Below are 16,535 nucleotides of genomic sequence, written 5' to 3'. Positions count from 1 at the left end.
AACTTGGGAGTGATTGCCAGGTTCAGGTTGGGGCAACAAGTTGCTTCATGGAGAAAGGGGGATCCAGGAAGAGGTACTGGGAGGTGGGTGTTGGGAGGAAGGTGACTTCTGGACTCATTCTGTGGGGCTGTCCTTCTGGCAGGCAGAATAACTGCTCCCTAGTGAGTAAGACCTCTGCTGCTGTCCTCTGAGCTTGCTGTTCAACAATGCTGGGGAGGGTGGGTGAACAAAATAGTCTTCTACTGCCCACAGGGGAGCCGGGGGGCTTCTCTCAGCAAGTCACGCATCTGGCAGGCATTACTGTGACTCTCTCGATTCCTGTTCCAAGTCTGGATTCTCCCAGGCCCTTTCCTACAAATGGCCATCAAATATTCAGGGATTACCGGAGAGTGTGGTAATTATCCCACTACAAACAGTGTTGGCCTTAGCTTTGATATCTGAAAATTATAGTGGATCAATTGCAAAAAAAAAAAAAAAGTTTTGGGAAATACTGAACAAAATTACAATAAAGCATTCCTAAAACACACATGGCACACTATGCCATACAAATGAGAGGTCAAAAATCTAAATCATATCTGCCTTTTTTTCAGAATGCTCCTGAGGGATGCTTCTGAGACGGGGGTTAGTAATTTAGATGAAGTTGTTAAAGCCCAAAGTTCCTTTGTGATTTTCTCTGGTCCCCATCAGTTCACTGCTAATTGGGAAGTAGAGCCCAAACGCTTGAGCAGAGAGCTTTTTAGCCAGGTGACTCTTTTCTTCAATGTCATCCATCACCAATGCAGAATCCAGCCAGCAGGCTGAAGAGGACACCCCACATGGGATTCTGACTCTGATTCCTCATCTCTTAAATCAGAGGTCTGTACCAGAAGATTCCTTGGGTCCCTTCCAGCTGAGACTCTGAATCCATGCAATGCAGCGTGGTGAAACCATGACAATGACGTCAACTGATTCCCAGCAGTGGTGATGGCCTCAGGATGGTGTGGACTTGGACAGGTGCCTCAGTCGCAGGCACTTGGGAGCCTCATTGGGTCAAAAGCAGCAGCACCACTGAGGCCCCTTACACAGGTGACCTTGGCTCCTTAGGCCGTGGTGAGACTTTCTAAGGGTTCCCAAGTGCATCTGAGTGTTAAGGAAATCTGTTCCAGAGCCTCCACTTCTGTGTCTGCTGGATCCGGGCCTCATGTGGGTTTTCTTTTACCGCATTCCCCTTTTAAAAACAGCCCTTCTTCTACTTTACAAAAGCAAGACTCACCCTTCACCTACCACAATCTCACGACTGGGGTGGAAACAAAGGAATGACTCTAAAATCTATTTTTAGGAAAGCTTCCTTTAGGGGCTAATCAGGTATGAAGCACCTACCTTAGGATGTGAGGTATCTCCCCGTCTCACAGAAGTGAGATCAGGGTGAGGCAGGGTGAGATCTATGGGGAATTTTGTCCCTCATTAGGATGTTCTAAAATCAGATATACTGTAGAATGTGGGCAGTGGGAATGATAGCGATTTTTGCCCAGTTTTTGTTTAATGGCTTAAATTCCTTTTTCTTCTGACTCTTGTCCGTATATGCACTGCTGTTGTGGGAGAATCTGAGTGCAAACAAAGAGAAAATGGCTAAGAAACACTGAATGCTGCAATGGCTTTTCCCTCCATGTATTTAGTGTCAGGAATTATGATCGGTCAGTCTCAATCCTCACTCCTAGGGCAAACATTAGCCAGAAAGAAAGACGTTTTGAACAGTTGAAGCAGCTCGTTCTTCTAATCGTAACAAATATTTTCAGGGACTACCAAATTTTTACACTGAGTATTAGATCAAACCTGAAGATAAAAATTTTATGTGGTTCCTTTTAGATTTGGTGTGCATTATTTAACAAGGCAGTTAAAACCCACATTATTTTAAATCACCTAATGAAATATTTATTCCAAGAAAAGTCAATACTCATCATATTTCATATTATAAAGTGTTTACTATTTCCACCTCCTATTAACAAAAAATTAAAATTATATGATGGCTGCTGAATCAGAAATCTCTCTATATGTGTGTATATATATGTATATGCATATATATATATACACACACATATTTATATGCTTTTACTTTCTTTAAATATGCAGAAAAATTCTGACCATTAATGGAATCATTTCTGAATTATTGCACATGACTCTTGCTTAATTATTCACAGATGCCTAACACCATAATGCATTTAATATATGCACAAATAGACACTAGCAAAAGACTCCAGGCCATCCTTGCTTCCTAAATAACATAATTGCAGCTACATATAATATTCCTTTATTACATACTAAGTACAAGGATAGATAGATTTATTTTTGTTTTTTAAACATTATGAAATGGTTAAATTATAGATTCTATAACATTTTAATCCTGACAGATTTTCATAACCCATCTTGCAAGGTGGATATCTATTTTTTAGTGACATTTACAATACTCTTTGGGATTCATATTAGCATGTTTATTTACATTAAAAAATACATCCACTTGGTCTGATTTTGTTGATTTGTTTGATGATGAGGACTGAGTTTGCTAATAACTTTTATTAAAAGATATTTTATTGGCAAAGGTATATTGGAAATAACAATATTTAAATTTTTTTCAATCTTTTTTGAATATATTAAACAAAGCATTTCTAAATTTACAAAATAAAGGTATAATTGCTAGTTACTTGTTAGAGCTTCATAAAGCCTTTTTGGTATAATTCCCAGAAACTGAAAAGAATGAACTACCATGCTGACTGGGTAACAAATCCTTTTGTTTCTAATTCCTTGCTTCCAAAAATTTTGAAAATTAAAAATGGTGTCTGATGATAGACCACTATGTGATTTTGGGGCATATAACTGCAAATGAGTTTTAAAAAATGAAATGATATTCTTAGAAAAAGACATCTTCCATTATAATCTACTTATATAAACAAAGTTCTTTAGTGCCTACAGTAAAAAAAAATTAAGATAAAGAATTCATATTGAACCCTCTCTCATTCTAGCAGCCAGTAACATTTATTCATAACATCTCATTAAGGCGTGCATTACTATTAACATTTTACTTCCTGTTTAACAAGTATTCATCAAAATTTGTAATGTATTTTTGTTGTTTTGATTAACTGTATAAGAGCAATCACTTTAGTGATAACTCAACTAGGAAAAATACTAATACTTAGAAACTCGTGTCTCTTAAGAAATTAAAAAATTTTTTAAATCTACATTTTTTTGTAACAGAGATACATACTAGGTGATCAATAAAAGATTTTCAAACATGAAAGCAAACTGCATCAGAGATTGAGGGAAGTAGAGTGGAAATACCAGGAGTAAAAGACAAGATACAAATTTCCCATTGGTGAAGAGAAGCTTGTTCACAGATTTAGAAAACAAGTGATGTAGATATCAAATCTCTATACATGTGGAGTCCACTTCAGTCATTTAAAAGAATCCTAGTTCATTTCTTGAAAAACAAAAAAAAGGTCAATATTTATAATATTCTAATAATTTCACTTTTTGCACAGATTTATACTTAGGGAAAATTTTATAGATCAACTTAAAAACTTGGGAGATGGTACATGGTCTTCAAAATGTGGTATAGGGGCGTACAGGGAAAGCAGTTTGCACCTCACCACTTTGTACCACTTCGTGAGTAAACGTTCTCCTTACTTGCTCTTTTGTTCAAGAGAAGGTGCTAGTCTGCTATTCCAGCTGAGCACCGCCATAAATCACACGGAAGATGACTTACTTATCAGTTTACCTGAGTTTTTCTGTGTCTTCTTCTCCCTCTGCTATTATCCTGGGCCATTGTCTGTTGTGCAGGGTGGGGCGCTGGTTGGCCCTGAACTCCCTGCTTTTCTGCTTCTCACCCACTTTCTTCTGGTGTCAGAGTCTCTGACGCTGCCAGAGATGGGCCCCATCCCTCAAGAGCGTGGCCTCTCTAGGGCTGGGGTGCACTCTAGCACACAACTGTAATGCAGACTGTTCTAGAATGCACACAGTGGGGCCTTTATTTCACTGCCCACATAACTGCTGAGCAAGTCATTTCCTCTCCCTGAGCCTTAGCATTCTCAACTGTCAAGTGAGGACTTACCAACCTCTAGCCTGTCTCTTGAGGGTTACAGCTGACACAGGGAAAGGGAGCTCTTTGAAAATGCTAACCCATTATTAGACATGAAATCTCCAACCGCCTCTTAATTGCTTGGCATGTGGAAATAAATTCAGTAGCATCTTCTTTCCATTACAGATGCATCTTTAAAAATTAGCAAAATCAAACCAAACGGAACACGGATCTGGCAAACACCCTACCACGGGTACCAGGGTCTCTGGTTCTGAGAGAGGGAGGAGGGCCGGGCAAAGCAATCCTGGGAAGAGACCCAACTTCCCGGCTCTGATTTGCTGAAAGTCCTTCTGGCATGTTCTCTCGCTCCCTTGCGCTCATGACAAAGAAATATAACCTTGGGCCAACTGCATTTTTGTTCCACTGGTAACTAGGTTAATGTGACCTGACAGGGCTGGATGAGACAGCACAGGAAGAAATAATATCTGTACCTTTGTGCAGCTCAATGTGACAGAGGTAAACTGAGTAGAATACAAAGGTTTGAAAAAAACAGGGATTATTTCACTGTAAAAGAAGTTGCAGGATAGTATTTTACAAGCAACTTTTTTGATATACATTATAAGTGGTTACATTCCCACAGACCTAAAAATCCCCCAAATAGTTGTACCTTATTTGTCTCAATCCGTCCCTCCTTTCTTTACACCCTGCCTGATTTACAATAATCCCTAACACCAGTGATTAGTGTGAAAGTAAATGAAATAATTTTGTTCATGTAGTTTTATAAAGAGCACTGAAGTCCTACTTTGTACAAAGAGGTTTACAAATATTAATATTTCTAAATATTAATTTTTTAAGTAAAATAAAATGTGTTACTTTTATTTATTTTTGAGTTTTTTTAGATTGAAGTATAGTGGATGTAAAATATTATGTAAGTTACAGGTGTACAATGTAGCGATTCTCAAGTCTTAAAGACTATACTCTATGGTTATTATAAAATATTGTCTGTATTCCTCATGTTGTACAGTATATCCCTGTAGCTTATTTTATAAATAATATAGTTTATACCTCTTAATCCCCTATCACTATATAGCCCCTCTCCCCTTCCCTCTCCCCACTGGTAACCACTACTTTGTTCTCTATATCTGTGAGTCTGCTTCTTCTTTGTTATATTCACTGTTTGTTGTATTTTTTAGATTCCACATATAAGTGATATTGTACAGTATTTTTCGTTCTCTGTCTGACTTATTTCACTTAGCATAATGCCCTCCAAGTCCATCCATGTTGCTGCAAATGGTAAGATTTCATTCTTTTTTATGGCTGAGTAGTATTCCACTGTACATATATATATCACATCTTTTTTTTTAACAATTAAGTATTAATTTTATTTTTTAAAATATCTTTATTGGAGGGTAATTGCTTTCCAATGTTGTGCTAGTTTCTGCTGTATAACAAAGTGAATCAGCCACATGTATACATATGTCCCCATATCCCCTCCCTCTTGTGTCTCCCTCCCACCCTCCCTATCCCACTCCTCTAGGCGGTGACAAAGCACCGAGCTGATCTCCCTTATACCACATCTTCTTTATCCTAAAATGTGTTACTTTGAAATCTGATGGTATGGGCCTCATTATCGTTCCCATTTTTCCACTGGGAAAGGGAGTTTCAGAGATGTCGAGGACCTAGCATGGAGTCTCATCGAGGTTCATAACTGAGGGGTCAGGACACCCTTCCAGATTTCTCTGGCTTCAGAGTTCTTTTGTTTTTTCTGTAGTACACTTCCTGTACTAGGAATGATATTTAAATTAATCTGGAATGTAAAATATAGTTACTTTTCCAGGCAGATCTATTTATTTCTGGATTTATTTATTTTTAAAGAAAACCCATCTCTACGTGAAAACTCCAGGCATCTCCTTCCCTCGCTGGTGTGTGGAGGTGTGAGGGGGTGTGCTGACCCCTCCTCCCAGCCGTGCCTGCGCGGGAAACGGGGGAGGAGAATGGGGGGCAGGATGGGTGGCGGCCGTTCCTGGATTTCATTCTCTGGGGTGGTGAGGAAGGAGCATCCTGTAGAGACATGAAGTTCTAGAAGCTTCCTAACCACTCTTTACAAACTGGAGATTCTTTTTTTTTTAATTTTATTTATTTATTTTTGGCTGTGTTGGGTCTTCGTTTCTGTGAAAGGGCTTTCTCCAGCTGTGGCAAGCGGGGGCCACTCTTCATCGCGGTGCGCGGGCCTCTTACTATCGCGGCCTCTCTTGTTGAGGAGCACAGGCTCCAGACGCGCAGGCTCAGTAGTTGTGGCTCACGGGCCTAGTTGCTCTGCGGCATGTGGGATCTTCCCAGACCAGGACTCGAACCCGTGTCCCCTGCATTGGCAGGCAGATTCTCAACCACTGCGCCACCAGGGAAGCCCCAAACTGGAGATTCTTTTGGGGGTAAGAAATGCCTTCTTAGGGTTGCAAGTGTTCCCTAGGAGGGTTAAATTTTTGGTGATTAGTGACTTCCTGATAGGAAGTGTCCATGAGATGCTCAGGTGAACGGCTGTGATTTGGAAGTGAGGGAAGGTGGAGGAAAAAAGATGTTATGGGAAAGTGAGTCGAACCCACACTTGCTCTAACCTGACCCCTGGCTGAAGCTTGGTACCCTGACTGACTACTTGTGGGTATCTCTGTGCCCAGGGCACCTGCGTCAGGAGCAGTTCCTCAGGGCCTTCTGGGCATTAAAATGTCCGTCTCTGTAAAAACGAATTTCACTGTTGGACATGGCCTTTCCTCTCTCTCTGACCTAACCGTGGAGAGGCATGACGGAGAGAGAGGACTTGTCTTGGGCCCTCCTGCAGTCAGTCCAGGCACAGCCTTCAACCTCCACGGCCCTCGGGCTCAGCGGGCACGTGGAGGAGGCCTGTGAGCCTGGAAGCAGCGCTCATCCAGTGACAGTCGCGGTGCTGATGTCACTGACCGCGGCTTAGGCAGCTGCTCTGGCCGAGTGGACTCTCCGGGGCTGAGGCGGGGGTGGCCTGGGAAAGAGGCTCCCTTTGACTTTTTACATGGTGAAGCTCCAAGAATGTGACACACCCGCACTGGCATTGTCTGTATGTGAAAACTAAGCATCGTAATTTTGACGATGTATATATACTATGTATATATTAATATTAATGTGTTATATTAATATTAATGTGATATATTAATGTGTTAACAAAATGAAAATTGAAATAATGATTTCCTCAAAATATTAACATTTTCCTGGCCCGGGAAGATCCCACATGCCGCAGAGCAACTAAGCCTGTGAGCCACAAGTACTGAGCCTGGGCTCTAGAGCCCGCGAGCCACAACTACTGAGATCGTGAGCCACAACTACTGAAGCCCGCGAGCCTACAGCCTGTGCTCCACAACAAGAGAAGCCACCGCAATGAGAAACCCGCGCACCACAACAAAGAGTAGCCCTTGTTCACCACAACTAGAGAAAGCCTGAGCGCATCAAGGAAGACCCAACACAGTGAAAAATAAATAAATAAAATAAAATTATAAAAAAAAAAAAAAATTAACATTATGTCTACTAACCTCACCTGAATTAAGATAGTCTGTAGGTAGGAAATAAGCATAATCTGTATCTGACAACATATTTTAGAAGTAGTTGTTAGACGAATATTAAATAAATAATGCCTTTTCCCCCAAAGGAACACTACTATAACTACACCATGCAGGTTGCCGTGACAACCTGGTCGGTAAACGTGTGTTTATTACTCCTGTAATAGGTGCAGTTATTACATGGGTCTCTGTCTGTCCACACACTTCCAAATACATAACTTCTTTGAAGATGCACAAAGTCGGGGTGATGACATCTAAGGCAGAGGTGTAGCATTCCTTCCAGGGTGTAGCAAAGTAAATGCAATACATCATTTAAAACAGCCATAATCGCTTCTCGGCCTTTTGGCTAAGATCAAGTGTAGTAAAACAGCCATAGAGGGAGATGGTCTGTGCTAGGAGTTTCATCACTGAATGGAATAGGCAATGTTTCTGTTTTCTTACAAACTCACTAACATGGAGAAATATTGATGCATTAAACCTAATATATAGCACGTAGGGTAGAAGGCACACTTTATACATGTAGGATTTCTTACTGTCATTCTCACAGGAAGGGAAAAAGGTACAAATACGGGAAATAGGAAACTTTCCAACGCAGGGTTGGTATAGAAACTGAGAGAGAAAAGAATATAGAAAAAATAAATGATGGATGTTTTTAAAGGATTAGTAAATTGTAAAGTGCTGTATAAATATCAGATATCCAAATGGTCATCATAAATATGGCTATTTTGATCAATGCTGCCTGTTTATTAGCGAAGCAAAATTAACAATACACATTTTATTAAACTAATACACGTTTTACAGAAAGCAGGCCAGACGTAGCCAGTTCGTTTACTTTGAGAAATACAAGCACATGAAAGGCATGAAAAGGTAGACGTTGCCTCTTGTCAGCACTATAGCTAAATTCTTAAATGGAAACCATTCTTTTGTTTTAGTAATTTCCGATTAGGCTACGGCAGTTGATTGCTATAGACTTTTTTTTTTTAAAGTTGTATTTCTTTCAGAGACAGAAGGAAGGTCAGTCTCACTCTGTAAAAGAGAAAGAAAGGTGACCCTTGTCATTATAACATAATGTAGCCAGTCCCCAGGTGTAATCGGAGAAAAAGGAAACAAGTTCCTGTACAATGTCGCAGCTGAAAGGAAGCTGATGCCAACGAGCTTCTCAGAAGAGCAATGACTCATTACGCCCGGGCTTCACAACAGATGCGAGGCCCCAACCACTGGCTTCCCTCCAAAAACAGAGGAGAAATAAAGAGGGCAGAGCCAGGAGGAGGCTGCCAGAGACTCATCGGATGGGGAGTCTTTCTAGTAGGCGTAGAGCAATAAGAAAAGTGCTTTGGAATCACAAAATTAAAAAACAAGTATCAGCTGTGGGAGACGTCGAAATGCAAATAAGTGGGAATGCAAATAGGACGGATAAATGAGAGTGTGCAATAACCCAGAGCTGTGTTTACAACCCCAAGGCAACTCCATCCTATAATTATCTGGTTGCCATTAACTGCGTGGGAGCAGCTAGCAAGGGGCACATAAAAGATACCACCTGAAGTTAAACATCTTCCCTTTCCAACGATAAAGCAAGATCTCCAAGAGCGTTAAATCTACCCTGAACTAAACCAGTTTGTGCAAAAGGGCTAGAAGTGTACCTCTGGTGAAAGATAAAAGCTGGATTTTCATTATTTACCGCACATTGTAACATAATTCTTAGCATTAACTAAAAAAATAGATGGTGGGAAATGTGGCTTCAGTAGACACGTTGCTTAGTTTACTCCCCACTGCCGTCTCCTGAGGCTGGTGTGATGAGCTCTGATAGACCTGATCAAGGTCCTTGACCAAAAGGTAGTCAAGCCAAGATTTGAGTATCAGTACGTATTTTGGCCCTGGGTTTTCACCCTTTTCATCATACCACTAGCGTCCAACAGAAGGCAGTTTTGCCCCCCACCCCAAGGGGACACTTGACAATGCTTGGGGACATTTTTGGTTCACAACCAGGGCGTGCTATTGGCATCTAGTGGGTAGAGGCCAGGCATGCTGCTAAACATCCTACAATGCACAGAACAGTTCCCCCAAATAAAGAATTATCTGGCCCTGACTGCCACTCATGCCTGACACTGAGGTTGAGAAGCCTTATGTCACCCCACAGCTGCCACCGCGCAGAGCCGATCAGGGCAGAGGCAGCTGCAGACATGAGGGTCCTCACGAGGGCCTGGGAGTTGCTGGACAGGAACAAGAGAGTCCAACTTCCACCCCACAGACAGAGAGGCAGACAGAAGTGAGGCAGTAAAAACTCGTATTTGTCAGAAACGCATTCTGAGACTGCTTGGATGTCAACTGCCCTTTCAAAACCCAAGAAGCATTTACAATGCCGCCCAAAGCTCTTGACGGCTCCCCAACATCATTCTGCACTGCAAGTCAGCGAGGAGAATGGCCCTGGGTTTTCGGTGGGCTCTTTATTTGTCTTCCAGAATATTAAAGACTGACACCTTGCAGAATACGAATCAGAGGCTAATGTGATAAGAGGCTGAACTGATGGTGTCTCTAGAAAATTTAAGACTGAAATGTCAGTTGAAAGACAAAAAGAAAGATGGGATCGCTTTTGAAAAATCTCACTGGTAAAGATGTAGAGGGTTTTCCTAACAAAAATGTTCTGAACTAAAAGCATCTCAGAGGGATTTTGAATTTAAACCAGCTAAACAGCATCAGGGGTTTTGGGGGGGTTAGTCAAGCAAAGTTAGAAAGGACCTGTCTTCCACATAAAACTGATGGGAACCGCGCAGCGAAAGCTGCGAAACGCTCGGGAAAGGAGATGGACGGAGCCAGGTGAAGAAGGTGGGAGAGAGCTCAGGTCCCCAGAGAACCACTGGCCTGAGTCATCGTCAACCCAATTTGAAAGGAAACACACATTTATCTGTGTTTTAGGCTTTAGTGGGAAGCCCTGTATAGCAGTTCACATTTTTTCTAATTTTATTGATGTGTGAATTCCAGAAAGGGTCTGGAATCCCGAGAGCTCCAGCTCTTTTCCCACAGTTACACGGGCTGCATCTGCCGGTGCGGGTTCTGCTGCCAGAGAACCGCAGGTGCCTAGGGGGCCCAGGAGATGCTGAGACTGTAGCCCTGGATCTCCTGCCTCGCTTCCCGGACTGCTGTCCCCAACTCTGGGAAAGGTGCTCCCAGGGAGGAATGACCTCTCAGGGAAGTGGATGAACGGTGACTGTGCCTGGTTCTAGTTTGCTAAAGATAGCCCTGGTAGCATCTCAAACGGAAAGCCACAGTCAATGAGTCTCTGATTTTCACTACGGAAACTGTGAGACAATGTAAGACACAGTTCAGTGAGATAATGCAGCTACACTGATGGGTTTTATTTTCATCCCTACTTTAATAAACATACATGTGCCAAGCTAGCTCTGAATTATTTAAAATTACAGCAGTCAGAAGAGAGACCTTCTCAAAGTCTGTCAGAAGGATTTTTAATCATCTTTAAGTAAACTTCAATTTCCCTGAAATTGAAGGGGAATTATTTTTCCATTTCAAAATTCAGTACAGATTCATTGAAGGGGTTTTCCATCTCCTACCACGAGTAAAATCATGAAATGATTAGTGCAAAAAATACACATGAAATGAGTTTAAAGCCCTTACTCTTGAAGGCTAGATTTAAGACACTATTATTTAACATCCCTAAAAAGGTTTACTTTAGTGATAATAGCAAATAGCCTTTATTCAAAACCATTCATCAGTATGATTTAAAATGTCCTAGGCGTCATCTTTTTGAAAATCCATCCACCTACTTCCACCCCAGCAGATGAGACAATAAGGCGCTGACTCGCTCACCCAGCTCAAGGGCGGGTGCTTGTGGGCTGGGGGAACTTGCCTCCCTGCTGCACTGAGCTGTGGGGCAGTCCTAGGTCACAAGGTAGTGGTCCGGAGCTGGGTGGCTTTTGCTGGCTCGGACGTGGCCTGTGGTGTAGCTGTTCATCCAGTGGTCCCACGTACATATAAACACCCACTTAGGCTTTATGACAAATTTGCTGAAATGGTGACAGCGGAGATGGATGCTTCAAGAGAGGGTGGAAAAGGGAGGTTCTTGAATTTTGGAGATGACAATCCCTAAACCTAACATTTGTGGACTTCTCTGTTATCACTTGAACAGAAACTCTCTCTCATTTGTTGTTGATGGCACCCTACTAATTAGTTATTATTACCTTTATTTTAGAGAGGAGGAAATTGGGGCTCAGAAAGGTTCACTACCTGCTGAAGGTTAAGAAAATGAGGGCAGGTTAGAAATCAGGGAGCTGCGGTCCCCAATACTTGTGGTCTTCTATTCTGCTAATGTGCCTCCCCACATGCAGAGGGCAGGGACCTGGCTAGACACAGGATAAATTACAGCTGCAGAGTTTAATGGCACCAAGAACGGCGACTGGGTGAGGGCACGGTCCTCACGAAATGCCCCCTTGTAGATAAAGCTCATTATCGTATAGACTTCCTAATGTCTTAATGGAGGAAACCTGACAGCAGGCTTAGAAGTCTCACTGGATAGGTTATTAATCATAAAGAATCAGCCCAGAGAGTGGTGCGTAAACACTGCTATTTACATGAACAACCAGTTTTAAAAAATGGTCATAACCAAAAAAAAAAACAAAAAAACCCCCACAAATCCTCCACAGTCTGCAGGGTAATGTTCCGTCGGTATTACTTTTTTTTTTTTTTTTTACTCTAGAGTAATTGTATTTATTTATTTATTTATTTTAACATCTTTATTGGAGTATAATTGCTTTATAATGGTGTTAGTTTCTGCTTTATAACAAAGTGAATCAGTTATACATATACATATGTTCCCATATCTCTTCCCTCCTGTGTCTCCCTCCCTCTCACCCTCCCTATCCCACCCCTCTAGGTGGTCACAAAGCACAGAGCTGATCTCCCTGTGCTATGCGGTTGCTTCCCATTTTACGTTTGGTAGTGTATATATGTCCATGTCACTCTCTCACTTTGTCACATCTTACCCTTCCCCCTCCCCATATCCTCAAGTCCATTTTCTAGTAGGTCTGTGTCTTTATTCCCATCTTGCCACTAGGTTCTTCATGACCTTTTTTTTTTTTTCCCTTAGATTCCACATATATGTGTTAGAATACTGTATTTGTTTTTCTCTTTCTGACTTACTTCACTCTGTATGACAGACTCTAACTCCATCCACCTCACTACAAATAACTCCATTTCGTTTCCTTTAATGGCTGAGAAATATTCCATTGTATATATGTGCCACATCTTCTTTATCCATTCATCTGATGATGGACATTTAGGTTGCTTCCATGTCCTGGCTATTGTAAATAGAGCTGCAATGAACATTTTGGTACATGACTTTTTTTGAATTATGGTTTTCTCACGTCAGTATTACTTTTGAAGCAAAAAAAAAAAAAAAAGTGCTTCGGCTCCTAAAATGACTCCCACCCAAGCTGAAATTCCGGGCAGGCAGATCCAGGGTCAGCGGAAGGAGTGGAGCAAGCTGAGCCTTTCGCCGATAGGCGTGCCTTCCTCAGGGGTCTTCAGCTGCGGCAGTGAACACACTACTTGTGTCACTAATGATCCCGGGACTTTCCACGACAAACGTAAAGATGCTGGTATGAGTGACCTGCTAACACTGGATCTGCATGGAGTTCAGTCCAACGTACGATCACTAGCTGCAAGGCGCCGTGCTGGGCGTTAGGCGCACGAGGCCGACGCCCGCGGGGTCTGGGTGGGGACGGGGGCAGGGAGCCGTCACCCCGCCCCTCCGACCGGGTCCAGCCCCAGGCACCTCCCTCACTGAGCTTCCGCAGCAAACTCCCACCCCTGCCCGCTTGTCCCATCATTTCAGAGACGGCTAAGATCCCCCTCCACGCAGACACCTTCTCTGATTAACAAGAACACGATCTGGAACGCGCTTGGCCGAAGCCACGGAGCCACCGTCAGACCCGGAGCCACCGTCAGACCCGGCGGGCTTGTTAATAACAACATTCCATTTCCGCGCATTGCTTTTCCATTTAGACTGTCAACCGCAGGCTCGCCCAGCGCTCCCCGAGCGCTCCCCATGCTCTGAAAAGTCCCCGCAGCACCCTGGTTAGTGGTACAGACACAGCAGGCATTCAATCAAATATTAATTGATGTGGTGAGGTTATGTTCTGAAAAGCCGAATTCCTCCTGAGAGGCTAATTCACTGTGCTCCGCCTGTCTGCGGGTAGTGAGGGCTTCCGAGCAAAAGCGAGTTTTGGCCGAGAGCTGCTGCGCGGTGGTGGAGATGTTTGTTCCACAGATGGATGAAATGGCACTCCTGGCATGCTGGATGGGCAGAGGCTTTACGTGTAATTTATTCTGCATTTCAATTACTTTGGAAAAAGGCTTCCTGGGGTTTTGGCCAGAGGTGTGTGTAAGTTATCAGTTTAATGGATTTATTCTTGTTTTGCTAAGGTAAGTAATAGTTATTTATTTTTTTAAAAGTCTGAAAACAAAACTCTCTAGTCTGCATTTTCATTTATCCTTGGCTCTGTCTTTTCTAATTCGGGTGTTTGGCACGCTGCTTTTTATTTCTAGGTAGCCCCTGCTTACATTTTACTCTGGATTCCGAGTGCCTACACTAGGCTTCAGAGACCGGTCAGGGCTGGTGCTTACATCCACCTAACACCCATGATCCTTGAAATCCGATGAGTCCAGCCTCACGGAAAGCCCCAGCGGCCTACACACATCCACCTGTGCCATTCCCACCCTGACCAGGTAACGGGCACGGAGATGGAAGCCAAACTTGATAACCATTTGGAGGCTGCCTGGCCTAGGAAGAAGGGGACACTGAAGCTCAAATGGAGGGCCAGTCTGTTGGCGCTCAGAACAGACATGGGGAGGGAGGGCATTTGGGCCTGGAGTGAAGTTACTAGAGGCTCAGCTGCAGTGGGCTGCCAGGTCAAGGGGGGCAGATACAGGCTTTCTGGATGGTGAGCTGAGACCTAAGGGCCACCTTCCCCTGTCTCCTATAAAAGGACACTTCTGAATGGGAATAAAGGCAGACGGCCTTTCCCCCAGGTTTGAAGGCTCCTGTACCCATATCCTAGACTTCAAAGCATCTTAGAGTCCATCGGCTGCAATCCCAGCGGCCAACAGCAGAGCAGAAGAGCAGTGCCACCTGCGCTGCCCAGCGTGCCTCTCTGCAGCCACGTCTGATGAGTGCAGCACACTTGAGGCCCAGTGACCAAAGCAGAACCACATGCTTGTAGCCCGAAGTCCAGGAGTCTGCTTTCAGGCGGGCGTGTGGCGCCATCAGTCAGTGAGAAGCTAGCTGAGCCCGCCTGCCTGCTGTCGGCCCACCAGCTTGCCTGTCCTGTCTCTAGAACAACCTCGACCCTGGGGTGGGTTCCTCTGGCCGGGGGAGAGGTCAGAGGCTGGAAGGAAGGAGCTGTTATCCATGAGAGCCAGAAACAGGGATCCGCGCAGGAGGGCAGCCGCTCAAACAAAGGGAGGCTTGGGAATGGAAGCTTCCAGCCTCACTCTGCTATCACCCAGGACTCCGGAGGCTGCAGCAGCTGAGACGGGGCTGGAGGCTGCCCGGGGTGAGCACAGAGCACCTTGGTTATGGGCCCTGGGAGAGCTTTTGGTGTCCAGGTGTGACTTGGAGGAGCTAGAAGACGCCAGCCAAGCCACAGGGGCCCAGAGGGGCCAGGCTTGTGACTCTGACCGTCCTGAGCCAACTTTGACATTGCTTAGAAGCATAGAAGGAATAGGATGTTACTGGTATCTGGGTGCCAGCAAGGAATTCATACCCGTTCCTAGAGCAACCTATTTTTAACCTAATTGTTAACCTGAACTATGCTTTAAACTTTAAAGGGAGCCTCTTTTCTATCTGTGATTTATGAGCCTCCTCCTTCTATCAAATTAAAGCTCTCCGCAGATGAAGCAATTTATCCTCATCTCATCTGCACCCACCTCCTACGCTGGGAAGAGGGGCCAGGAGTGAGGGAGGGACGTGTGGAGACAGAGACTACAGAGCAGACAGCGCTTCCCATTTCTCTAAATCCCCACCTAAGTCCACCCATCCACCTATCCTCCTGCCATTCACCCACCAATGACTACCAGCAGCCCACTCCGATTCCTGAACGTGTGTAGAAACGGCCCCGCAGTGCCGGACACGGCGGCAGCCAGCTCTCCCCTCCCCAGGTGCCAAGGTGGGCTTTTTTTCCCCCTCAGGCTAAATAGGATTTCTTTCTTCCAGCGCAGGTCAGGTGACTTTTTAGTGATCTTTATGGAAAGAACCCGAGAGAAGGAAAATATCTTTTTAATCCCATTTTCCTTCTCACCTGACACTGAGCTGTTGCTATAGCAACATCTTACCTGCTCCCAGGCCAGCTCGTGTCCCTGCGAAGGTAACGGAGCGCTGCTCTTTCACTCAGAGAAGGGACTGCTGTTCATTGACCAGTTTTCCCTGGGTGTCTAAATTCCTCGGCTCTCTACGACTTGCTTCATCTAGGGTTTCCTGTGTCTAAAACCTAAAATTCACTTCGAAACTTCCAACGGTATAATCCTGCAAACCTTTCAGACCTGAACTCAGTAGAAATGAACTTACATTTTGTTTTCAATAAGAATAACTTCTATGCATTGGCTTAAGTTTAGAAAAGGCCTCTGTAAGGAACACAATTGTGGGAAAAATCTTCCGTACTCCTCTGCCATCCCTTCCTTCCTTCCTTTCACGTGTGTGTGTGTGTGTGTGTGTTTGTATGTATATATATATATATATATAAAATGAAATATTTTTAATACACAGAAAATACAGAGCCTAAGGTAATAAGCACTCATGGACCCACCTCTCAGGCTTAACAAATGCAGATTTGCTGACGGGGGGTGGGGCATTTATGCTTCAAATTTGTAAGAAGTAAAAAGTCACAGAGGTAGAG

At 43.7% G+C, this 16,535-nt stretch overlaps 1 protein-coding gene and 1 non-coding gene across 4 annotated transcripts in view; one reads left to right on the top strand and one right to left on the bottom strand.

Moving 5' to 3' along the window:
• The window catches only part of PRKN (parkin RBR E3 ubiquitin protein ligase), a 1,292,350-nt gene that overhangs the window by 90,074 nt on the left and 1,185,741 nt on the right, over positions 1-16,535 (bottom strand). The gene's annotated exons all lie outside the window — the stretch shown is intronic.
• LOC118905539 lies at positions 7,959-8,145 on the top strand. The gene has a single exon (XR_005022247.1). It is a non-coding gene; the product is annotated as a U2 spliceosomal RNA (small nuclear RNA).

Source organism: Balaenoptera musculus, chromosome 12, assembly GCF_009873245.2.
Source record: "Balaenoptera musculus isolate JJ_BM4_2016_0621 chromosome 12, mBalMus1.pri.v3, whole genome shotgun sequence".
Taxonomy (NCBI): Eukaryota; Metazoa; Chordata; class Mammalia; order Artiodactyla; family Balaenopteridae; genus Balaenoptera; species Balaenoptera musculus.
The sequence above is the reverse complement of the archived record's forward strand: the minus strand, read 5'-3'. Positions and strand labels throughout refer to the sequence as shown.